Source organism: Lontra canadensis, unplaced genomic scaffold (assembly GCF_010015895.1).
Source record: "Lontra canadensis isolate GAN:19392208 unplaced genomic scaffold, GSC_riverotter_1.0 scaffold9, whole genome shotgun sequence".
Classification (NCBI taxonomy): domain Eukaryota; kingdom Metazoa; phylum Chordata; class Mammalia; order Carnivora; family Mustelidae; genus Lontra; species Lontra canadensis.
The window spans coordinates 8,474,601-8,501,899 of record NW_022631003.1 but is presented as its reverse complement, the minus strand read 5'-3'; positions in this window follow the sequence as shown (position 1 = coordinate 8,501,899).

The following is a 27,299-nucleotide window of genomic DNA, read 5'->3' as shown; positions in this document are numbered from 1 at the left end:
CATCACAATCCAGGTTACAAACATATCCATCATTTCCAAAAGTTTCCATTGTGTCTCTTCTTTTGTGCGTGTGTGTGTGTGTGTGTGTGTGTGTGTGTGTGTGTGTGATAAGAATATGTAACATGAGATCTACCCTCTTAACAAGTTTTTAAGAATACAATACCCTTTTGTTAACAAAATGCACTATTTATTACCCCAAATATATGGAACTTACTCATCTTGTATAACTATAACTTATATACTTTGTTGTTGTTGTTGTTTTAAGATTTTATTTATTTATTTCACAGAGAGAGAGATCACAAGTAGGCAGAGAGGCAGGCAGAGAGAGAGGGGGAAGCAGGCTCCCTGCCAAGCAGAGACCCCAATGCGGGGCTCAATCTCAGGACCCTGAGATCATGACCTGAGCTAAAGGCAAAGGCTTAACCCACTGAGCCACCCAGGTGCCCCAACTTATTTCCTTTGAACAACTCCCTCTGTGGCCTTTCCCCCCTTCTCCTAGTAACTCATTTAATGTCTACTTCTATTCCTTTGACTTTTTTAGATGCCTCACAAAAAAGAAGCTATGCAGTACTTGTCCTTCTGTAGCTGACTGATTTCATTTGATTTAATGTCTTCCAGGTCCATCCATGTTTTGCAAATGGTATGATTTCCTTCTTTTATAGGGCTGACTAATATTCCATTCTATCTATATGCTACATTTTCTTTATCCATTCTTCTGGGTTGTTTCCATATCTTAACTACTGTAAATAATGTTGCAATGAACATGGGAGTGCAGACATCTGTTCAAGATAGTTATTTTATTTCCATCAGGTATATAGTCAGAAGTAGAATTGCTGGATCATATGGTAGTTCTATATAGTTCAGAAACCTCTATACTGTTTTCCTCAGTGGCAGTACCACTTTATATTCCCACCAACAGTGCACAAAGTTCCAATTTCCCCAGAAACTTGCAAATACTTGTTAGTTACATATATATATATATATATACACACACACACACACACACACACACACACATATATGTATATATATAAAATATATACATACACACATACATATACATGTATGTATATATGTCATATTATATATATTATATAATATATATAATATATTATATATAACATATAATAATAACCATAATATATATACTAATAACCATCTTAACAATGGAGAGGTGATATCTTATTATGGTTTTGATCTGCATTTCCCTGATTATTAGCGATGTTGAGCACTTTTTCATATATCTGTTGGTCATTTGTATGCTTCTTTGGGGAAATATTCAATATTTTGCCCATTTTTAATTGGGTTATATGTGTCTTTGACTGTTTATTTTTAGGAGTTTCCTATTTATTTTGGAAATTAACCCCTCATCAGATAAATGTTTTGAAAATTTTTCTTTTTTTAAGATTTATTTGTTTATTTTAGGGGGATGGGTGGGAGGGCAAAAGGAGAGGGAATCTCCAACAAACTTGGGCTCCCTGCTGAGGACAGAGCCCAACATGGCAGGGGGTGGGGAGGTGTCCATTCATGACCTTGAGACCATGATCTGAACTGAAACCAAGAGTTGGATGTTTAACTCACTGAGCTAACCAGGTGCCCCTGAAAATTTATTTTTCATTACACAGGTGGTTTTTAAACTCTGCTAATTGTTTCCTTTTCTTTGCAAAACGTTTTTTGTTTGTTATAATCCCAGGTAACTATTTTTACCTTGTTACCTGTGCTTTTGGCGTGGAATCTAATACCAATGTCAGTGGCTTTTCCTCTGTTTTCTTCGAGGAGTTTTACAGTTTCAAAACTTCCATTTAAATCTTTAGTTTATTTTGAGTTATTTTTTGTGTATCATGAGAGATAAGTATCTAATATCATTAAGTCTTTTTTTTTTTTTTTCCTTCTCCCTGGCTACTTCTCACATCTTTCAATAAAGTCTTGTTTGGACTAGTCTGAGTTTTGCTACTAGAGTATTTCATTTTGTTTTGTTTTCTTATGACTTTAGTTAGTGTTCAGTCTGATTCTGTCAGTTATAAATGTTTTCATTATTTTTCAAAAGAGAAAAACTATGTAGTAAGGTGAAATTTGATCATTAATGTAATATAGATATTATGAAAATATACTGTCTAGAATACAATGAAGGCTAAAAGAAAGAAGTAATACATTGTAAAGTGGGAGGATTGTAGCAGGGAAACTTTATTAAAGCCCAACATGTTTTTCTCAGTCTACAAGAAAAAAAACTTTTCAGATGGACACTGGAGGAAAATTGATGCAATGGAGAGAGCAGTAGAAACAATGAAAAAGATGTGAAATCATAGGAATATTAATTCAAAAAGGGTTTGAGAGTGGTATGCAGGAGAACAGCACTGTGAGATAAATAAATTACTCTTGAGAAGAAAGTGAAGTCATGCCATGCTCTAAATAAAGGGATATGAAAAGAAAAAGGCTTTGGGGGGCTCCCAGGTTTCTCAGTCTCCCGAGCATTTCTCTCTCACTCTAAAATAAAAACACCTCAAGAAAAAAAGAAAAAGGAAAGAAAGAAAAAATGCTTTGGGGAAGAATTTGATACAGTTAATTTCAGCATGTTGAAATACATATACCTGTTACACATCTATCAGAAAATCCAGCAAAGAGGCTTGAGTGATGAAAAGAAATTTGGGAGATATCACATGTTTGCAAGTTAAGACCTTCAGATTAGATGAATTTCCTGAAGAAAATACAAAGAGGAGGGGAGCCTGGATGGCTCAGTGGGTTAAAGCCTCTGCCTTCGGCTCAGGTCATGATCCCAGGGTCCTGGGATCAAGTCCCACATCAGGCTCTCTGCTCAGTGGCAAGCCTGCTTCCCCCACCTCTCTGCCTGCCTCTCTGCCTACTTGTGATCTCTGTCTGTCAAATAAATAAATAAAATCTTAAAAAAAAAAAAAAGAAATGGCAAAGAGGTGAGAAGATAATCAGATGTTGAGGATACTCAAAATTAAAGAATAGTCTGAAACAAATTTTACACAAGACATCTGGGAAAGGAAAGTCAGAAAGATAAAATAAGAACCAGAAAAGAGTATGGAGGAAAATGGAATCCAAGAGAGAGTTTTTAAGGTAAACAACAACAACAACAAAAAAATGTTTAATGATGTTCTATTTTTGCAAGGAAAAAAAATGAAGAAAAGCACTTATTTATTTAGCAGCATAGATGACCATGGTAATATTTGTAAAGGCAAAATTCAACGAGGGGAACCATTGCTACATATAACGGGTAGATGCTGAAGTTAAGAAGAAAAGCCAATGAAATGAATAGCTTAATAAGAATATTCTTTGAAGAATCTTGGCTTTGTAGAGAATAGTAGAGACTGATTTTACTAGTCATAGAACTCAATGATTAGTGGGGACTTTTTTCTTTTTAAATACAGATGCGTAAAATAAGCTATTTACTCTAAAAAAGAACAACAAAAAAGGGAGTGTGACAGATTCAAGACCCTGTAAAGGATGTACCAATAAGAAGGTCAAATCCTGCTGGTGAGAAAAGATGACACGCTCAAGAGCACAGAGGAAAGATTTGTCTTAGGGAAAGAAACACCTCTTCCTCTGAGATTTCACAGAAAACTATGCCGGACAGTCAGTTTATTTTTTAGCATACAGTATAGGAAAATGCACTCTGTTGAAGGTTGAACAAGGAACTTTATGTTTTATGAAATTAAAGATTCTTTTGATGGTAAGGTACAACACATCTGACACTGCAATAGATTAAATGCAGAACTTTGTTACTTACAACTTCAAATGGGAGAAAGTTATCATATAGGGGCCACACAATCTAGGTAATATTGACCTGGACCTGTAGGGGGCAGCTGATGTATGTATGGCAGGTGAGGTGGTGGTATGATTTCAGGGACTCCCCGCAGTTTGGCTAATTTGAATAATTTCTCAGTCAACTGGGCATAAAGGTGTTCTCTGATGCCTGGTCCAGGGGCAATTAGGGATGGTGTTGAGTAGTCAGAATTGTTAGAGCCTGATAAGAGAAGTGGTTGTAATGTGGACTTAATTAGCAGCTCAAGAAGGAGAATTGACTAGTCCTCTTGCTAGGGCCTCAAAACTAGATCAAGACAGCACTTAAATTTAATCATATGGAAAAAGATAAAGATTAGAAAATGTATCTGTAAATGGATTGGTTGAAGTATATAACACAGAAAAATAATTACTGGGAAACATTCTCGGGTCCCCTCCCTCCTTGGGAGCTTTGTACTATCACTTGCTTTGCTCCCTAAAAAGAAAAGAAAGGAAGAAAGAAAAAAAGAAAGAAGAAAGAAAGAAAGAAAGAAAGAAAGAAAGAAAGAAAGAAAGAAAGAAAGAAAGAAGAAAGAAAGAAAGAAGAAAAGGAAAAAAATTGCCAAGCTCATAATAACTGACATCATTTCCAGGCACTGTTTTGAGCATTATGCATGTTATTTCAATCATGACTACCACACGAGGTAAATGCTGTAATACCCGAGGCTTATAGACAAGGAATCTAATCACAGAGACCTTAAGTAATATACTCAAAGTCCTACAAGTCTTACATTGGAGATAAAGGAGCCCAAACAGTGTTATCCCTAGAACTCAGGCTCATAACTCCTCTCTTAGCCATGCTCACTAAATGCTGATTGTCTTGCCGAGATGGAATTTGTGAAATCTATATACGTGTAATTACACCTATGCTCAAAAATATGTCATTTCTCCTAGAAATGCTAAGCATATAAGAAAGAAGAATTAGGGTTTATAGGGTTTCCACTGACAGGAAAAAGGATGTGGCTATTGTGAGTTAGGGCTTAAAGTTTCCAAATAAATAGCACATGCTTTATTACCCAAGAATAGAACAGATTAAAAGAAAGATATAGGAATATGAATAATACAAATAAAACCTCACCTTAATTCCTATGAAATATGTTTATAGAATATGGCTTTCCTTCTATAACCAATGAATATACTGATTTCTCATCCCTGAGCTAGATATATTTACCTGTCACTGGTGGAGCTGATTAACTAATTTCTGTTCTTCCTCTTCTTGGGCAGACTTCTCTTCATGAGGAGAGCAGATAATTATGCAAGATCTATTTAAATAGACAGGTTCCCCAAAGGGAAGAGGTTGAGCTAAGGATACCCAGTTCCTTCTCTTAAATTCAAAGATCATTTGCTTTTCTCCTCTAAGTAAAAAAGAATAGAAAGGGCCAGAGATGTTAGTTTAGTGGAAGACTCTATGTGGAAACAGAAGGAGCAGGAAGTAAATACCTTCCCTATTCCTATCCCCTTGCAATTCTAGTCCAGGTGAAGCAACTGATCAGGGAGTTAGCTTATTGGGAGAAGGAAGTGAAGACATACTTGGAATATGGACTGCAAGAAAAGGATGAATTTGAGGGTCTGGAAACTCTTGATGGGGATGGGAGGTTAATAGGGATACACATTTGTAGTTTAACTAAAAGACAGGAAGTAGTGGTGGAGATAGATGGGAGAAAGATTTTAGTTTTGTTTTTATCATTGATAATAGACATGGACAGGAAAGGCAAATAGGCTTCGTCTTGAGTGCTAGCTCCAGCTGGTTGGTATGGGCACTTAAAATATTATGGTGAGAAAACTGAAAAACAATTTCGGAGTGTATTTAAAAGGATACTAACACTGATTTTTTTTCAGTCATGCATAGTTAGGAAGCAGGGAGAAGAGGTTTGTATGCTGAGTGCTTGTTATCAGTGGAAAAGCAGGAGTAAGTTTTGAAGTGAAATGTAGATTAATTTTTTTTTTCTTAGAGGAAAAGGAATAGAAAGTTCATGCTCTTTGTTAATAGGATATCCACTTAATGAAGTTTCTCAGAATATTTGAAAAAGTGGAGTGAAATAGATAATCATAAAACAAAGTCTATAGTAAATGGATAGCATAACTTAATTGGTTAAAAATATTCCTTCTCTAGAAGAAGACTGGTCAAAAGCCATTAAGAAGCACTAAGACAATACAGACATTTTCTGCTCTTCACCCCCAAGATAAAATGTACTGTTGTCAAAATATTTACTGCCCCTTCCTACTGACCCCAGCTTATCAGAGACTTGAATTTTGTTAAGTGATTGGCTTTACCAAGTTAATAAGTGAAAGAGTTGCCATGTGTGTCTCTTAGCTGCTAGTCTTCCGAAGACAGCGTGTCCCAGATACAGGCAACACCTTCAATCAAGATCTTAATAAAGAGGTGAAAAGTAGAGTCACATTTTACCACCACAGACATTCATTTTTGTTAGCTTTTAGTCAGTTTGTTTCTTCAGCATTGTTTAGATCAAGATAACAGACACATTGCCTACCCTTGAGTTTGAGAAATTTAAATGCTATTTCCTTCACCCAGCCAAGGAGAATGTAATTAAGTTGATTATAACTCATGCTTTACTTCAAGTGTTGTAAAGATAACTGATGCTAATGAGGATCAAAATAGTCATTCCTCAGTGACCATCAGGAGTCTAATTCTAGTCATTCTGTGACCAATCATATTAATGTGGAAAGTTAAGCAGATGAACCTATTAAGCATATTGAAAACTCAGCAATAGTTTCTAAAGAGATGAATAACATAATGTGCTAATTCATCAAGACTCTCATTCTGGTAAGTTTAATTAAGCATTCCTTCACTTAAAATACACACAGTTCAATTTACTCTTACGTTTTCTGAAGCACAATGCAAATGAACTTTTTATGAAGTAAGATATAATAAATTACTTCACTAAGTGTTTCTTTGTTTTTCACACTTGACAGACTCTTCAGTTTTGAAATGTCCATTGTACTCAAAGAAAGAATTTTCATTCATAATTAGAGTATGCTTAAAGTTTATAAAACTCCCAGTCCCCAAACCACACTCCATGTTGCCTCTCCAAAATATAAAGAAAATGGATGAAGCTGGGAAATGCATATCTGAATGGCAGTCATGGCAGCAACAGAAAAGAACATGAGGAAGAAAACAAAAGAATATGAAAGCAGTAGTGTGTGAAAATTGAGTAAATGAAACTTTGTTTTTCATTGCATAATGCCTGGCTTCAAGGCTTCTTTGCTGAATATATTTTGAAGGACTACTTGGATTACCTTTTCCAGTTTATTTCTCTCTGAATCTAAACCATGTAAAGATGGTAGTCTATACAGAGTACCCAAGTCTTTTCTGGAAAAGAAGAGATTTTCTGCAACTATGATTGTTTTGTAAGATGGAAATTTGTAACTACTTTTCAGTGCTTTTCATGTTGTATTTCATTTTCATTTATGTATCTATTTTTCTCAACTAGACTGTTCGACTAGACTAAAATAGAGGATGTTTATTCTTTATGTTTACATTCCCAGTGTTTAGCACAATGCATGTCACATTGTAGGTGTTTATTAAATGTTTCTGAGAACTTTCTAAGGTTTATCTACATTTCTGAACATCACAGGTTAGAGGATTCACTTGAATTCTCTTGTTTTGTTTTTGAGAGCTTTGGGTAAAGTTTAAGTGGTAAAGAAGTTCAGTAATTAGAGACCTCAAATTCTGCCAAGTATATGTACATGATTATTTATAACTTTTCAGTATAATGATAAAAAGACTCAAACATTTTTTTCCTGGGTTGCTTATTGGTATATTTGATTAATCTTGCCATCAGTATATCCAAGATTAATTATATCATGAGCTACCTTGAAATCTTTGAAAATAAATCTGATTATTTTTTCTAAAGATTTTGTTTATGAGAGAGAGAATGTATACAAGTGAGGGAAGGTGCAGAGGGAGAAAATATCACATAGATTCCTGCTGAGTGCAAAGCCAGAAGGGGGGCTAGATCTCATGACTCATGAGATCAGGACCTGAGCTAAAACCAAGAAATGGATGCTTAACTGACTGAGCCACCCAGGCATTCCTAAACCTGATTATTTTTAATAAATGAGTACATTGAAGTAAAATATTTTGTTTGCCAATTTGCTTGTTCATCAATTTCTCCTTGAAAAATTAAAATCATCTTTTATTTCTATAATGAAAATAATTTTATATGGAAAAAGATGAAACTTTTTTCATCGAAAGATAAAAACTATTACTTTCATTATAGATAGACTTAGAGATCTCCTTGTCTTCCCATCACTAATGCATGAATTGATTAAATCTAAAATTGGTATTTACAATAAGAGACTAAATGTTTAAGTATCACCATATTTAAGTCTCTGTCAACAGGCAAGATAATGGTAAAATCATACGTATGTGTCACACGTAAATTTTTACACACTACATAAGAGTATTGAAAAAAATACTTTTGAAGCACAGTTAAACACAAAGCTGATGATTTCTGATGGTATGAAGAACAAAGTGACTGGCTTAGAGAAAGATGGAAGGATTGGACATGGTGAAGTTTAAAGAATTTTCATGATATACTTTATAATAAACATGTGAAAATAGAATTCTAAATAAAGGTCAGAGTTAAGAAAGAAGAAGAAATATTCTTGAAATGCTCCCATGTGAGACTGACTTGAGTAACAGCAGAATATTCAATAAAGTTTTCATTCAGAAGATTTGGGAAAAGAGACTTTGGGAAAATCTTGGGATATGTTCAAAGACTGAGGAATCTGTACAGATTCTTAATGATTCTGACTATATGGTAAATCACATCAAGTGAGCAAGATGGAAGAATAAAGTTTTCCTATTTTCACTATACATGCACACACACACACACACACATGCACATATACACATGCACAAACACACACACATACACACACACAGTACTATACACAAACATTATGTGTCTGTAAATGTACAAATACACATATGAATATATGAATGTGTTTATTTGAAATTGCAAGTATGCATATCCAAGTGTGTATATATGTGTGAATATCCAACTTCACAAGGTATTGGTCTCTAAGTTGAACAAATACCCTGAATAATAAAAGAGAAAAGCGACATATGGATCCTGTGGTATGTTACTATTTTGATCCCATTTCCCAATTCAATACCCTTTTCCAGGGTGGTATTTTCAATTTCTTTCAAATAAATTAGTGTCTCCATTGAAAAACTTTCCCACACACTGAGATATTCCAAACTGTAAATATAAAATTTCAAATTTAAATTTGATAGAATGTCTAAATTCTCCTTTAATTTGTTCATTTCTTCTATTGTCTTTGTAGTGATACATTCCAATGTCTTCCTATTGTACACATTGTTTTCTAGAATCACAACTTACTAAAAGCTTAACATGCTGGCATTTTTAGTGCTTCACTTGGGTGACATTTATTAAATATTTCAAGTTTATATTGAACATTAATGGAATTTTAATTTAAAGGTCTTACTATCAAAAAGTCCAATACCATTTTAGGACACTTAGTTTGATTTTTACATTTACCTTTTGAAAGACCCAAGCAATTCTAAAATCCAATTAATGAAGAATGACATAGAAAGTATTACTGCAATGCTGAAGTACTGTTTAACATTCAACATCAGCTTTGAAACAAAAATTTGTATTTCAGCAACTCTATCAGTGTTTAAATACAACTATAGTTTGTAATTTGATTTTAGAATATCATAGTTTTACATATAATTATAAATTGAGTCTCTATCACAATCTATTATAAATAATTTCTGTCTTTAGTTTTTTAATTAAGGGCTTTGTAATCACAAGGTTTTGCCCTATCAAATTGAAAATTCTTATTACTACAAATAATTTTATCTTCAATACTGAACTTTCTAATCAGAAGATATGATAGCTTTCCCAGTAACCTCTGGTGCTTTATCTTTGACAAAAAATTTTCAGAAGCCTTATTTCAACTTCATCAATTCAATACAAAAATATCAAACCACTCTTGCAATTAACATAACTGATTTTGCTTTGGAGAATCTGATGTTACCAGTACAAAAACTGGGATTTATCTGTTTGCAAATTATTCTTTTGTAAATAGAGCCAACACTTAACAGTTATTGTTTCATGTTTTACATGTGCAGAGAAAAACTTAGATTTGAAAATCAACAAACATAATTTAGAAGGGTCATTTTATTTAAATAAAATGTTGGGTTTCATAGAATGATACGATAAATGTACCTTCTGCAGATGTTATATATAAAATTTTTGGAGAGAGCCAGTCTTCTTAAATTAATTACTAACTTTTGAAGTAAATGCTGGTGTTTCTTTAGCAGATTTGTTTCTTCTGATTTTATGCAGTTATATCCTATAGTTCCCTATAGTTGATAAAATCAACTTTCTTGGAAAATAGACATTTAGTATGTATTTTTTAATTAAACATGCATTTTTTGTTTTGGTACACTGATTCAGAAAACAGTTACAGCACTATGTGTGCCTAAAGCAATAAAACATAAATATTCAAACTACTATTTGGTCCCCCGCACTGGTTCTCAGTCTCAATTTTCTGCACAAAATTTCTTATACACGAAATTTTCATTCCCAGGTTCTCTTCCATTGGCTAATTACCTATCCACTGGTACACCAAAGAGGGTGAGGGTTGGTAGTGGAAGTGGTCAGCTCTGGCAGGGAGGAGTACTTTATCACTGCCATTGTTTCGAACTATTGGAGCATAATGGCAACAAGGAGCAGAAAACAGATCAACTTTTAGCCAGCTTCATTATTGTTTTTAAAGTCTTTTTGTGTAATAAATACCTATTGCTCCTCCTCCATCTTTGTACCATTCTATGATGGCTTGCTGCATCTTACAGGTCAGCATTCTAGCTGTTCTACAGGTGGATGTTACAAACTAGTGACCAGCAAAAGGCAGAAATGTAGAAGATTTCTCATGTAGGAAGGTTGGTTTTCTATGACTGCTGATTTTGAAAAACTCTGCATACTGTATTTAGACAAAAGTGTTTTTAAAGTATACTTGGAAATAGGTTGAGTAGAGAGCTGAGTTTTTGCTTGTCTGGTGGTCTTTCAGATTTAACCAAGTGAAGACTCTATTCATTACATGGCATCTCACATTTTCTAAAGAGACATGACAGAGGTTTGAAGCTCAAAGTGGACATAGATAAGCCCCCTAGGATTTTAATGTAACTATTAAAAAATACTTTTGTAAATAAGTGGAAAATATATGAAAAAGATAAATAAGACCTTGGAACCACATTCTGATTAAGAAAAAAAAAAAGTAAGTTGGGGTTCCTTGAGCAAACTTGTAAAGATATGCTCTCAGTGTGATCCCGAGCCTGGAGAGTATAAGACAGGAAGCAGTCAGGGTCCTAAGAATGAAAACAACAACTACCACAGGTCTTTCAGAGAACTGATCAATACCCAGACAAAAACAATGTGATGGCAAATTTGTGATTCTATTAACCTACTCTCAACAAATGGACATAAGACTTAAGAGCTGAGATGTCTTTGAACAGATGAATAGATATAGATGTGGTTCATATATACAATGGAATATTACTCAGTGATCAGAAAGGATGAATACTTACCTTTTGTATTGATATGAATGGAACTGAAGGGGATAATGCTAAGTGAAATAAGTCAGGCTGAAAAGACAATTATCATATGGTTTCACTCATGTGGAACATAAGGAATATCATGGAGGACCATAGGGTAAGGGACAGAAAACTGAATGGGAAGAAATCAGAGAGAAAGACAAACCATGACAGATTCTGGACTCTGGGAAACAAACTGAAGGTTACAGAAGGAAGGGGGTAGAAGGGTGGGGTAATCGGGTGATGGATATTAAGGAGGGCATGTATTGTGATGAGCACTGGGTGTTATATGCAACTAATGAATTGTTGCACACTACATCAAAAACTAATGATGTACTATAAGTTTGCTAACTGAGCATTAAAAAAAACAAAAACAAACAAAAAACCCTTGAGAGCTGGCCTGCTCTGAGCTCCACTACAGCCAAAAACTTCTGAACTGACAAGTCAAAATTTTGTTTAAACCTACCACTTACTTTCCCTTGTGAAACTTCGGGGCTTCTGCCTTTACAATTCTCACACTTGCCTTTGTTCACAGAGACTGTGATCCAAAGACTGATCTCACTCTCTGTCTCTGTCTGTGCTTCTCTCTCTGTATATCTCATCTATTTATTATCTATCTATCTATCTATCTATCTATCTATCCATCTGTCCATACCATGCTTTAAACAAATTTTCTCTAAGTTATTCTTTGACAAATAATCTGTAGGGACCATTTGACTCAGCCCAACCTCTTTGTTCTGGATCAGGTTTTCCTGAATTGTTTGGTAATAAACTCACTTTAGCTCTCACTACAAGCATTTCTCATTTTATTGTAACTGCTTTTTTTGTGCTTCACAGGTATTGTGCTTTTTAAATATTTAAAGTTTGTGGCAACCCCTGCCTCAAGAAAGTCTATTGGAGCCATTTGTCCAACAGTATTTGCTCACTTCATGTCTCTGTGTCACATTTTAGTAATTATTGCAGTATATCAAATTTTTTCACTATTATTATATTTGTTATGGTGATTTATGATCAGTGATCTTTGATGTTACTATTGTAATTGATTTGGGGTGCTACGAACCATCCCTATATAAGATAGTGAACTTAGTAAATGGATGTGTTTGGTGTGTGTTCCATTGACGGACCATACCACATCTCTCTCCTTTTCCTTGGGCTTCTTATTCCCTGAGACACAACAATATTGAAATTAGGCCAACTAATAACCCTACAATGCCTCCAAGTGTTCAAGTGAAAAAAGAGTTGCATGTTTCTCCCTTTCAATTAACAGCTGGAAATAACTGAGCTTAGTGGAGAAGGCATGTCAAAAGATGTTAGGCTATAAGCTAGGCCTCTTGTACCAAATAGCCAAGCTGTGAATACAAAGGAAAAGTCTTGAAAGAAATAAAAAATGCCACTCCAGTGAAGATACAAATGGCAAGACAGCAAAACAAGTTTATTGCTGATGGGGAGAAAGTTATAGTGGTCTGGATAAGATCAAACCAGCCACAACATCCCATTAAGCCAAAGGCTAACTCAGAATAAGGCCCTAACTCTTCATTTCAGTGAAGGCTGAAAAAGGTGAGGAAACTGCAGAAGAAAAGTCTGAAGATAGCAGAGGTTGGTTCATGAGGTTTTAGAAAAGAAGCTGTCTCCTTAACATAAAATTATAAGGTGGAGCAGCAAGTGCTGATGTAGAAACTTCAGTAAATTATCCAGAAGATCTAGCTAGATAATTAATGAAGGTGGCTACACTTAAACAACAGATTTTTAATGTAGACAAAACAACCTATATTGGAAGATGTCATCTAGGGCTTTCAAGGTTAGGGAGAAGTCAAGCCTGGCTTCAAAGCTTCAAAGCTTCAAAGGACAATCTGATTCTCTTGGTAGGAGCTAATGTAGCTGGTGGCTTTAAGTTGAGCTAATATCATTTACTATCCCCAAAATTCTAAGGTCCTTAAAAATTATGCTAAATATGCTCTGCCTGTGTTCTGTAAATTGAATAACAAAGCTTAGAACATGGTTTACTGGACATTTTTAGTCCACTCTTGAGAACTAGAGTTCAAGGAAAAAAAAAAAAAAAGAAAGAAAGAAAGAAAGAAAGAAAGAAAGAAAGAAAAGATTCCTTTAAAAATATTATTCCTCACTGATAATGCACCTGGTCATATAGAGCTCTGATGGAGATCTATGAGATTAATGTTTGCATGACTGCTAACACAACATAGATTCTGCAGCCCATAGATCAAGGAGTCATTTTGACTTTCAAGCCTTACTATTTAAGGAATACAATTCATAAAGCTACAGCTGCCATAGATATATTCCTCTTATGAATATGGGCAAAGTAAATTGAAAACTTTCTGGACAGGATTCACCATTCTAGATATAAACTAAGCATATTCATCATTTGTGGGGAGAAGTCAAAATACTAACATTAACAGGCTTTTGGAAGAAGTTGATTACAACACTCATGGTTGACTTTGAGTGTTTCAAGACTCCAGGGAAAGAACTAACTGCACAAATAGTGGAAATAGCAAGAGAATTTGAATTAGAAGTGGAGCCTGATGGACACGGGGGACGGTATGTATTGTGGTGAGTGCTGGGTGTTGTGTAAGACTGATGAATCACAGACCTGTACTCCTGAAACAAATAATACATTATATGTTAATAATAAAATATGAAAAAAAAAGTGGAGCCTAAAGATGTGACTGAATAGCTGCATCTTATGATAAAACTTAAATGGATGAGCAGAGAAAGTGATTCCCTGAGATGGAATCTACTCCTAGGGAAGATGCTGTGAAGACTGTTGAAATGACAAAAAAGGAATTAGATTAACACAACAAATCATTTACATAAATTTAGTTGATAAAGCAGTGGGAGGGTTAGAGGATTACTCCAATTTTGAAAGTTCTGTTGTGGGTAAAATGTTATCAAACAACATTGTGTGCTTCAGAGAAATTGTCCATGAAAGGTAGAGCCAACAAATGAAGCAAGCTTCATTGTTGTCTTATTTTAAGAAATTGACACAGTCACCCCAATCTGCCATCACCACCTTGTTAAGTCAGTAGCCATCAATATCAATGCAAGACCATCCAAGACAGCAACAAGGTTATGCTTTACGGAAGCCTCAATAATGATTAGCATTTTTTAACAATAGTGTGTTTTTTAAGTTAAGGAACATACATTATTTTTAAGACATAATGCTATTGCACAATTAACAAACTACAGTATGATGTAAACATAACTCTTATATGCACTGGAAAGCAACAACACCCCCCCCCCCCAAAAAAAAAACAAAACAAAAAAAACCATCTGACTCTCTTTGTGATATTCACTTTACTGCCATGGAATAGAACCAGCAATATCGCTGAGGTATGCATGTATATCTCTGAGATTTTGTTTTCCTTTTTTCAAAGCATAAATCAGAACTGTCCTAGGCAAACCAGAATCCATGTTTACTTTAAAATTAACAACATGAGTTTTTCAATTCAGTCTGTCTTCTACTTAAATTATATCTTTCTGAAAATGTCAGAACATTCTCATCTGATGAATGGTAATCCATCAATTCCAAAGTGGTCTTTTGGAAGACGCACTGGTGCCTAAAAAAATCACATATCAGGGATGCAATAATTTCTGATGTATTTAAAATATTTTATTTTGAGCAAGACTAACTATAAAAAAGACATATGTCCTTATTTATGTGGAAGGAAAATCAGAGAGATTTACACAAAACACTGACTGAAACAACTTAGTCAATTTCTTCTCTCAAAGTTCCTTTTTTCCCATTCCTTTGTATGATTTGTTTAAATCTTATGTTTCACTTCATTCTTAGTTTACTCATCTGCCCTGACTTTCATTTTAGCCTAGTAGCTCTCACTCAATTAACAGATGGAATAACGTTTAGACCTTTATTCAGCTGCTCAAGGGATTCTCTATGCTCTTTAATAGCAAGTACATTTACATTAGTATTTATTTCTAGCATAGAAGAGACAAAATCTGTATAGATGGTAGAAAGCAAGTTATAGCCAGAATTAAGTGAATGGAATACTAAATTTGAAAGGTATAAACATCAAGTATAAGATGACATTATTTAAGGTATTAGAACTGAGTAGCAGAATGAAAACAAGTATTTAGGCCAATGATAGCAAAAAACTTCTTAATGATGATGACTTCTTAATGGTGATGAGTGTGTAACACTCTCTCCAGGGAAGAAATGGAAGCTATCATTTACAAACTCTGTAGCTTAACTGGGTAAAAGGATAAACTGGGTAAAAGGATAAACCACTAAGGTAAACAACATCCTTTTGAGAATAATGTGCATTGGCAAGTAAGATGAGATACTCTCAAATTAAGATTGGAAAACTTATGACTCATTTATATACTATAATTTTATCTGTAAAATTAAAATGTCTTTCATTTTTCAGAATGATAAGAAAAATAACTAACTAAAATTACTTCTCTAGCCGTATTTGAATGAAAAACTCAGCCAAGTTGTCGTTTCTTGGAGATACCTTTCTAATAGCTACAGTTACCCTACTTGTATTTTGACTAATTTTACCAGTTAGTTTCTACATTCTTAGCTAAGAAGATACCAAATACTGGAAAGCCACCACACTTGTGGGAAGAGGACCTGGAAGTCCTGATCCAAGTCAATGAAAAATGTACACATGTTGGGGTGCCTGGGTGGCTCAGTTGCTTAAGTATCTGACTCTTGATCTCAGGTCTTGATTTCAAGGGTCATGAGTTTAAATCCCATGTTGGGCTCCATCCTGGGTATGGAGCCTACTATTAAAAATATTGCCTGTATTTTAGGTGCCTGGGTGACTCAGTCAATTAAGCATCCAACTCTTGGTTTCAGCTCAGGTCATGATCTTAGTGGTTCTGAGATGGAGCCCCATATTGGGGAGCATGGAGTCTACTTGAGATATTTTTCTCCTCCTTATACCCCCCCTTTGCACTCTTGCTCTCTTTCCAATAGATAAATAAATAAATAAATAAATAAACCACATATCAATCATCAGTATTTTCAGTCATATGAAAAGTAGCACCATCTACCAATTATTTTTCTATACAGAAAATGATGAATAAATTATGTCAAGATTTCTAGCAGCTTGTTGATCTCAGCAAAAGCACTTTAATTGTGTTCTTTGACTATAAACAATAAGAAAGTTTCAGGGTTGTGATATAAAATAAGGTTGTTTTCTTTCTCAAAAAAAGCCTTTCTGTGAATCAAGGCTAGAGTTAGACACAAACAGAGCAACATATAATTTCACAGAATTCTATTACCCTTTGACACTTAGAAGAAAATACACTAGAAATGGTCTCCTGCCAAATAGAGAACATATGCATTGCAAGATTTTGTTTTGAAAAATATTTTTAATCAGCTTGTGACCAATGTTCCCAAGAAACATTCATGCCAAGGGTACTTTCAGAGTTCTTCCCCCACACAGGTGTCTGCTAAGGATGTGAGGAAGAAAAACAAAACAAAACAGAAAACATGTGGACCTCAGTTTTATTCTGTGAGACAGTTTATCATGGAAGAGTTTACATTATTTTTAATAGGTAAGACTAAGTAGTAAACCCTCTTAAAATTTCTAGTGGGCTAAGAAATAATACTTCATCTTTACGTATTATTCCTCATTAAGGGTCTCAGTAAGTATGTCTGAAAGATGATTGAGTGAAAATAAGCTTACTGTTCAAAACATGTTTTAAAAAAAAAGCAAAAATCAATAACTAGGTGAGCTATTTAGAACACGCTCCTGGAAATGGACAATTGTTAACCAAACCAAACCAAAACAAGACAAAAACAACAAACAAACAAAACACCTAAATTGACTAGTGAATAGTACCATCTTGACTAGGGTTTATGACATATTTGGAACTGTCTCTTGTTTTCCTGAACATTATTTAAATTTACAAGTAAAACAAAATTATGCAGAACTTAACATATTAATGTGAAATATCCTTTTGTTGAAGTGGTATTTTTGTGTAAATACAGAATTGATCAAAAACTGAAAGGCAAATGAGCTGATAGTATTGATTTCCTAATAACTTTACTTATTAGACATGAATCTAAACATTCTACCAGTATATGTCAGAAAAATACCATGTAATTATAAAGATGATCCCACTGAAGTAGATTCTTTTTATAACAACTGTAAACTATAGAACACTGTATTTATACCGTCTGTTACACATTTATTTGAGGCTGCATTTTTGTTTAAAAGCATTAAAAATCTTTGCAGAACTCTTTCTATTGTGAAACTTTCTATTTGATGCAGTTTGCCTTACCTTGATCACACAAAGTATTCCTCATGGTTTATTTGTTTGTTTGTTTGTTTGTTTTGCTGGTGTTAAATGTAAGGTCAGTAGTATGTGAAAGAGTTCCATTATTCAGGATCCAGACATACACATTTTCAGGATACACTGTGCTTTCCCCTTCCCCCATATTCCCAACTCCAGTAGCTACTTATGTGAGCTCAATATCGATGGTACTTAAAGTAATCATCATAATCATTAAAATTATAGTTAGTATCTATATAGGAAACATACTAGCTGTCTATTAGATTATATCACATGGAAACAGTGAAATGTGAAGTAGAATCCATTAGATAGTTCTGGAATGTGTGGATTTTAAGAATTCTTCAGTCTTCAAAGAGTCAGCAGTTCCCAAAGGTCAATTCTGACATAAACATAAGATATATTTAGATCAAGCTATGGAGCTGGTAATGGGCCCTGCTATTCTTTAATCCTTTTACACATTCAAAGTCTGCAATAGTCAGGGCAGGATTTACTTGAGTTTCACTTTACACTTAGCTTTCCCACTCTGTAGCATTAAGGGGAAACTCCCAAAAGATAACAACAAGCTAAGATGAGCTCATCTAAATGCACCCAGTCATTCAGGTTTAGATAATAGCCACTGCCAAGATAATTTATGGTTTGCAACATTTGTTAGCACTGGTAACCAACCAGGCCCTAGCAACTATATTAAGTCATGAGCTGACACAAGTGCAAAGTAATTTGCACAGACTGAAAAAGAAGAGTCACAGAGAACTTTAATAATGTAAGTTTTATTTGAACTTTGCTATCACCCTAGTTTACAGAAGTTAATTCCTAGCCTCAGTTTCAAAAGACAAAGATTAATTGACCCTCCTTATCTGAGTGTTCTTCGATTAGAAATGTTCTTTTCTCACCTATATCTTCCATCATAGATGGTGGTCGCTCAATAAAAAGATGTGCCCTGAACGAATGCTTTCATTTTTCAGAAGAGCAATATGTGGCTACAGGTTACTGCTTTTGTAAAGCTATTACTTTTACTGTCAATGTGACTGCTGCCCTAAGATGTCTCGTTAGGTGGAATAAATTGAAGCAAACAAGCACAACAGTTGACCAAACACCCTCCCCCGACAAATATCTGCTGCAGTGATAAAAAATAATAATAAATAAATAAAACTTCTGTTATCAGACAGTGTCGAGGAACCTGGAGGATGGAAGTTAACCCTAAGTGTTCCTTCAAGAATTGTTGTTGGACAATACCGGGAGAGTAACAAGATCCCTAGTGTTACTCTGTAAAACAGAAAACAAGGAGCTTTTCTATTATACGGTACACTACGCCACAAATATATAAAGAAAACTATTCAGAGATGTGAATACAAACCAAAAATTACACATCTAAGAAAAGCAATTGATTTACTTATGAAAGCTATTTTAAACATATCATTTACTTATGTGACAGATTCATTTAAATTCTAATTCCTGAGGGAAAGTAGATGAAAGCTTGAATTGAGCCAACACTAAAGTTTTGGCTTGTACTGTTATTTATAATTAGGGCTTTAAGTCTCTGTTTGATTTCTTGTTGAGGAATCGTCAAGTCTCTTGAAATATGCAGTCAAAAAGAATGATTAATTTGTATAAAATATTTATTGACTAAAAACTGTCCATGAAGTCCTGTCTTAAACTAATCCTTATTAACATTACCATTAACCCCCTTATTTTTAGGATCATTCATACGATGACCCAACAACTAGCTATGTCTCATATAAATTTCATATTTTTCTTTTTAGGATATTAGGTACACAAGCTATTTTATTTCTCATCTACCTTCCTATCATTTAGACTCTCATACTCTTTCTTTAATAGTTTGAAGGGAAAACAATTATCCTGTGTAATTCCACTTGCTTGTCAATACATAAGTGTTACAGGTCAAATTAATTTCCCCCCACAAAAGGATATGTGAAAGTCCTAATCCCCACTACTTCAGAATATATCTGTATATAAAAATAGGATTGTTGTAGATATGATTAATTAAGATGAGGAGATACTGAAGTTCAATGTGGATTGTAGTCTAATATGACTGGTAAGAATATGATCTTTTGAAGAAACAGAGAGATATGGGGGAAAAAATCACATAATGAGGGAAGCAGAAATTGAAGTAACAACATGCCAAGAAATGTCATGAATTGCCAGTAATACCAAAAGCTAAGAGAAAGGTGTGGGCTAAAGTCTTTCCTAGAGTTTTCCATAGTGCATGACCCTGCTGACAACTTGGTTGTCAGGTTAGATTGCTAGCCTCAAGAACTGTAAGACAGCAAATTTCTGGGGTTCTTTTTTTTTTTTTTTTTAAGCTACCCAGTTTGTGGTACTTTGTTATAGCAGGAAAGTAATACATTAATTTAAACCAAATAAAATTGTGTTTATTATAAAGACTTTTAAACCTAGATTTTTTTTTCATCTGTCTCTCTTCCCGTTAATTATGCACCCAACATTTTCCTGTGGAACAGGAAAGAAGTGTTGCTGACTTCACAGAGCCAATCCAATAAAGTAAGAGCCAAGCTATGTTTTATGCCTGGAGAAAATGTCTGGTTATTCTTATTCTAAAACATACACATAAGCCCAAAACACAAAACTTGAAAGAAAACTCTAAATATAGACTGAACATTTCAGTAACGGACAAATCATTGTCAGGATGATGCCAAAATGCCATAAAGGTGGCTGAGTAGAGTAGAAAGCTTAAAAAACGAACACAGATCATAGAAGGTACAATTTTTAAAGGCTATGTATGACACAGGTATGGGTCAGGCAAACTGTTGAAATAGACTATTAGAGTTAGATTTAATGAAAGCTGAGATTTCACTGTACAACCTAAACTTAGAGAAAGGAAGGCATGTAGAAGGCATTTAGATAAAGAGACAGACTATAGAATGGGATTCAGTGCTAGAATGCAGTCATACAAATTGGGTTAACACAAAAAAAGAAGCTAGAAAATTATTTTACTAAATCTTCTCTGTCATGTTGATTACCAGAACTAACTAGGGATGCAGTACGATATGTATAAGATATTTAGTGAATGAATTATTAGCCCATTGCTGGCTAATTTTTGGATTACTCTTTACTTCTTAATCCCATGACTAACCCTGAAAATGTTCTAACATCTTCATTGGTTTTCATCACTTACACACCACTGGCCCAATCTTACCCCTGTTGAAGATAGATTCTCACCAGGATAAGAACATCTGAAACTTCAAATACCAACATGGTTTCTTAGCATGATACTCTTCTTATGGTGGCTGGTGGCCACCATATATCCATTACTTTTCCTATGTTTTCCTCTATTTCCTCAATTTCTCTAACTCTACCCTTTGTGGTACAGTTTACTTTGGCTTTCTATCTTACGTTTCTTAAAATCCTACTAACACCATCATTGTAATTAACATGAGAGGACATAAACATATTTTTGCAATAAATCAATGCCAAATATTTTGTAGGTATTTTGTAAAGTACCTTTCCCAAAGCTTGACAATTTTGAAGACTTTTTTTTTTCCTTTCTATCTTTACAGTTATCTTCATTCTCTAGATTTTTAGTTGCTTTCATGATGTTGGAATTTTTTGATATCCTTACTATCTCCAACTCTTACTTCATTTGTGAAATAGTTCTGTTACTTGCTATCTTGTTTTTGTCTACTTGGCTTAGTCAGGAGTCTCACTCAATGTGGTTTTTCATTATAATCTGTGAATGATTGCTTAGGGAATGTTCTAGAGTCTAATTAAATTTGACATTAATTGCTTTCTAACTCCATGAGTTGCTATAAATGAAAGTGAGCATCTCATGGAGTAATGGAAGTTTCTTAGGATGAATTGTGATTCAAAACAGTGAGAATCACATTATGGTCTTTCCTACAGCATCTGACATTACAGAGTGTAACATAAAATAATAAAACACAAAAGCAGAACTAAATCTAAAATATTGGACAATGTCATAAAATGAAAAACCTGAAGCAAATGCAATAAAAAATAATCTCTTTTCAATTAATCATTCCACAAACATGTATTTTTTTTAAAAACTTAATAAAGCAAACACTTTCCTTAGTGCTATAAATTTAGAGACATGTATAAGCTTTGGTTTTGGGCAATCCACCATGTGACAAAACTGATGTACCTGAAATAATAAACTCTATTAAAGTTAAGTTGGTGAATATTAAAGTTAAGTTGATGAGTATGGTGAACATGAAGTGTTCAGGAAATGAAAATATCAAGTGTAGGCAAAAACAGATTTGGAGTGAAGTGGCTCTATGAACCTTCCCACAAATGACAATGATAAAACACTATATCAATTATTTTCAAAAACTCATTACTTAAAGGTACTAGAAAACATCCAAGCATACACAGAAACCCAAGGAGCATTTACTCTGGAAAAATTTCCACTAGAAGGGTAAGAATTGTGAGTCTGTGCCTTTCTGGTTATGAGGGTAGAAAATAATAGCACAAGCTGCGTGTTTACTGATGTTATGAGAGAAATACTGGAATGAGACCCAAAACCTGAATATAAAATCTGGCTGATTCCAGGAATGCAGCTACAATACGTGGACACAAGGAAGAGCCCAGGGGGCCCAGTGATAAACATGGGACCACCTCTTAATCTTTATAGATAAGAAAGGAAGTTATGCTAAAACCTGTGAGTTTCTTTTCTTGTTTTCTTTTCTCTTCTCTTCTTTTCTTTTCTTTTCTTTTCTTCTCTCTTTTTCTTCCTTCCTTCCTCTCTCTCTCTCTCCCTCTCTCTCTTTCTTTTCTTAACAGAGTGCATTTCCCAAGCTTAACACAATTTAGAGAACAAAATTGTGACCCCTCACAGACTTGACATCTTAGAAGATAACAATGAATTAGCAAAACAGCTGGAAATTTGGAAGTCTTAGGAGTCCAGAATCACAAAGAAGAAAAGCCCCCAAAATATGACTAAACATTTGCTCAAGTCCTTGGTTGACCCGCAAATTATGCAGGCACAGAAGAGGAGGTTCACCTAAAAAGCAGAAGAATTCATAAAAACGAAGCAAATATATTAGAAGCTACATAATACAGGGAAAAAAGAGTCTGTAGTTTGAATGTAGGCAACTTCTGTAACTACTAGAACAAAAAAGCAAACGAAGGATCACAAAATAGAATAGAGAGCTGAAGCTACATATTATCTATGATGCCGTTTTCTGTATTTCAGGTAAATATCCTCAGATATTTACATGTGTTAACTAATTTGATTCTCCGAATAACCTTATGAGGTTGGTAGTGACATAACCATTCACATCTTACACATATGGAAATGGAAAACTCTGAGTTTTTCTTTCCCCTTGGAAATGCTAGTAAAGTCTATACTATTTAGATGGGAGACTTTGAAAGCACACAACCATAATGAATACAGATCTGCCTGAAGCAAAATCATAGGCATTCTATTTGCCAAATAATATGAGTAACAGCTTTCACAGTTCTAAAACAAGTGCATATTAATATTGGTAATATTTCTGTGATCAGAGAAGATAGATTAACTCAGAGGTATTAGATTTATATCTATATATTATCTCTAAGCTTATATTTCTAATTTATATATTTTGGTATACTTTATAAAATATAAATAATAAAAATATTTTTACTTTAAAATATAGTGCTGTAGGCATATAGAATATCAATCAGGTCTTTCATACATGTTTTAATAGGTCTTATGCTATTGTTTTAAAAGTTTTGCCTGTCAAATCCCGTTAATTTAGAAGTGGAGTGACTTTCTATAAGATCAGAATATAAATCATATTAACAATTACTTTTTATATAAATATCAAATTATTACCAACACTTAGATCCAAGAGCTATAGTTCTTAAACTTTACTTTGAATAAGAATCTCTAATGATAATGTTAAAAATAAACTTATCACCCTTACTCCAAAAGTTTCTAATTTAATGGATCTGAGTGAGCCTTGGAAGCTGATTTTTAAAAAGCTATTTCATATGCACTGCATTTCAATTAACAGTAAATAACAATTTACCAGTTGTTTCTTGATGCCTTAATTTTATTTATTTTCAGGTCTTGTTTCAGGACCAGACATAATCTTGGGTTTTTTCAAGAATCACTTTAAAACAATGGTTTTCAAATAAAAAATATCTACAGGTATGATTAAAATTATACAGACTTGGTTTACCAATTCCTGACAAAATGAGAAATTAGCGTGATCGTTAGTCTTATTACTCTGAAACTCTACCCTAGGATTGCCACAAATGGGAGAGGGATCTTGACTGGATGCAAGACTAAAACAAAATACTATGAGAAGTCCTAGGAGAGTCCATTTTGTGAGGGAAATAACAGCTTAATGCAGTGCCAGCAAATATAGATGGGGTACAGGCTGGAGAAGAATTTATAAATTGTCTTGGGGCACTTACGTGGCACAATTGGCTAAGCCTCCTGACTCTTGATTTCAGCTCAGTTCATGATCTCAGGGTTTTGAGATTGAGCCCCAAATCCACTCTATGCTCAGCAAGGAACCTGCTTGAAAATTCTCTCCTCTCCCTCCCTACCACGCTCTCTCTCTCTCTCTCTTTCTCAAAATAAATAAGTAAATCTTTAAAAAAAATTCATCTAGTGACATTTTGCCTCCCCCATGTTATTAATACATATTGCAAAAGTGGTTGGACTAACACCGGATTCTTGAGAGGCTGTGAAGAAGGGGATTAAAAATTATTTCAGGTAGTATTATTTTGGGTCTGTGTGAATTCTCTCTTCTCAACCTTGACTTATTCCTACATCTAAGAATAATAGCCAAAATGTCTTAGCCAAAAATAGCTGACAGTCTCAGGAAGTATACATTTATGGAGAAAAATGACAAGAGGTTTAAGGAGTAAATACCGTTCAAGAAAGATAATAAATGGGAAATGAAATCTCTACCAGTAAGTGACACCAGTTCAAAGAAAAATATAAGAATAAACACTTCAAGTCACAAATTTTAATGCAGTTATAGAATATTCAGATGACATTATTAAAATATGTAGACTATATAAATAACACCATTAATAAACCTTAGCAAACTTTAACCTACAATATTCTAAAATGTTTCTTCACCTTGATTACTTAAAGAAAAAATTGTCAGATTATTTTGATAGATGCTGGAAAATATTAGATAAGATAAAACACTTATTTAAACAAATCTATTTCACAAACAAGGAATATAAGAAAAAATCCTTAAGATAAAAGTCATATCTAAAAATATCCAGTAAGAAACATACTTAATGGCGAAATTTTTAAGCAAACCTTCTAAAGACAAACACGAGAAGCCCTTCTTTACCACTATTGTTCATGACAGTTATAGATATCCTGACCAATAGAGTAAAATGAGAAACAGAATAGTATACGTAAAGAGTGTAATGGAATAGAGTGCAGTGTCATCATTTATAAATAACATAATTATACTGAAAAAAAGTAAATCAATAAACAAAAATGTTTGAAATAATAGAGGAGATTTTAGAAAGGGTCAACTTATAAAATTTCATAGATTTCATATTTATCAGCAGTAACCAGTTAAAAATTCAAGTAGAAATCTAAAAATTATAAGTAGCAACAACAAAAACTTATAAATTACCATGAAATTAAATTCACGTGAGAAAAAAACTAAAACAATTGAACAGTTGTTTTAACATTAAGCAATTTGAGTATACAAATACTACTATCTATCTCTTTGGATACTACTATATTATCTCTTTGGATAATAAAATAACATCATAAAGGAGAAAGAAGATAATATTTAAAATAGAAAAATTGATAGATGAATACATCTATAATAAAGATTCAGTTTATAAAAGGATACTAGACCAAATTTCTAAGTGCTAACAAGAAAAATATTTGCAGAGTATAAAATAAACAAATGGTTAATATCTGAAATACTGTAGAGCTCTCTCTCCAGTGAGAGTGTAAAGGGAATGGAGGTAAAAAGCAAGAAACAAAACATAAGAAAAAAAGGAACGAATATTAGGAACATAAAATTCAAAGAAGAGAAAATAATACTTACTAATATAGACAAATATGCCTTATCTATAAAAAATCCAAATTGGCATAATAATAAAATACACATATAAGACACTAATTTAAATAAAAATACTACCCACACATATCCTTTTTAGTATTCACCAGTAACTAGAGATACATGAAGAAAAAAGTATATTAAATATCCTAAAGTAGACATTGAAAATTGAAAATGGGATGGGAGGGAGGGGGAAATGTAACTTAAAAGGGGACTTTGGACTAGTCATGAAAGTAAGCCATAATCAGAAGGATGAATACCTGAGAGGGGTTTGTGTGTGTGTGTGTGTTTTAATTCCTGAGATCCTTAAACAGAAAAATAAATGAAAATATTAAGAATTGACTCTTGATCTACTAAAGTAGAAGATCCAAACATGGGGGTCTTTAATTTATATTTGAACAATTAAGTTATTACTGTCACACAAATATTCACAAATTTTCAGTTAATTAAAGTATACTTTTCTAAACTACCCAAATCTTGTTTTTGGTTTTTAAACTCTGTTCTTGGGATGCCTGGATATCTCAGTGGTTTAAGTGTCTGTCTTCTGCTCAGTTCATGATTCCTGGGTCCTGGGATCAAGTCCTGCATCAGTTTCCTTATTCAGTAGGAGAGCCTGCTTTGCCTTTGCCTGCTACTCCTATGCTTGTGTTCTCTCTCTCTCTCTCTCTGACAAATAAATAAGTAAAATTTTAAGAAAATTAACTCCGTTCTTTAACATAAGTAATCAGGGAGAAATAGTCATGAGTCCACACCGATATAAAGAAATGACTGAATAAATGAATAAATAAAATAAAAGAGATATTTTATTTATCTTTCTTATAGAAGAATCAAATAATATATGTAGATACTATCTCCTCCCTGAGTATGATTTGGTTTTAGTTACTTACTTTCCAGGAAGAATATGAAAAGGAGAAAAATAACTTTATAGTGGAGAAGCTTAACAGACACTACCTTAACTGTAAGCAAGGATAATATCAGTATCAATAAGTCTTATTGATAGCATGTATCATCTGATATGCTATGATGGAAAGGGCATCTCAGGTGCATAATATTCTTTAAGAAAGAACCCAAGTATAATCATGAGGAAAACTTCAGACAAACCAAAATTGAGGAACATTTTATAAAATTCCTAACCCACACTCTTCAAAACTGTCAGGATCATTAAAAGTGAGGAAAGACTGTGAAACAGTCAGTCCAGAGGCGACTAAGGAAACTTTACTAAATGCAACATGGTATCCTGAATTGGATCCAGGAAAAGAAAAAAAAAAATTGTAGAAAAAGTGAAGAGTAAAGCAAATTAACAGTATCAAGAGTAAAGTTTAATAATAAAAGTGAATAAAAAGGGCCCCTGGGTGGCTCAGTTGGTTGAGTGAGTGCCTTCAGCTCAGGTCGAAATCCTGGAGTTCTGGGATCGAGTCTCTCATCGGGCTCCCTGCTCAGCTGGGGATCTACTTCTCCCTCTACCCTTCCCCCTCTCATCCTCTCTCTCTCAAATAAATAAATAAAATCTTTTTAAAAAGTGAATAAAGAGTGAAGTTGAATTAATGATATTGTACTAAATGTTAATTTCTTAATTTTGATAAATATACCATAGTGATAAGATAGATAAG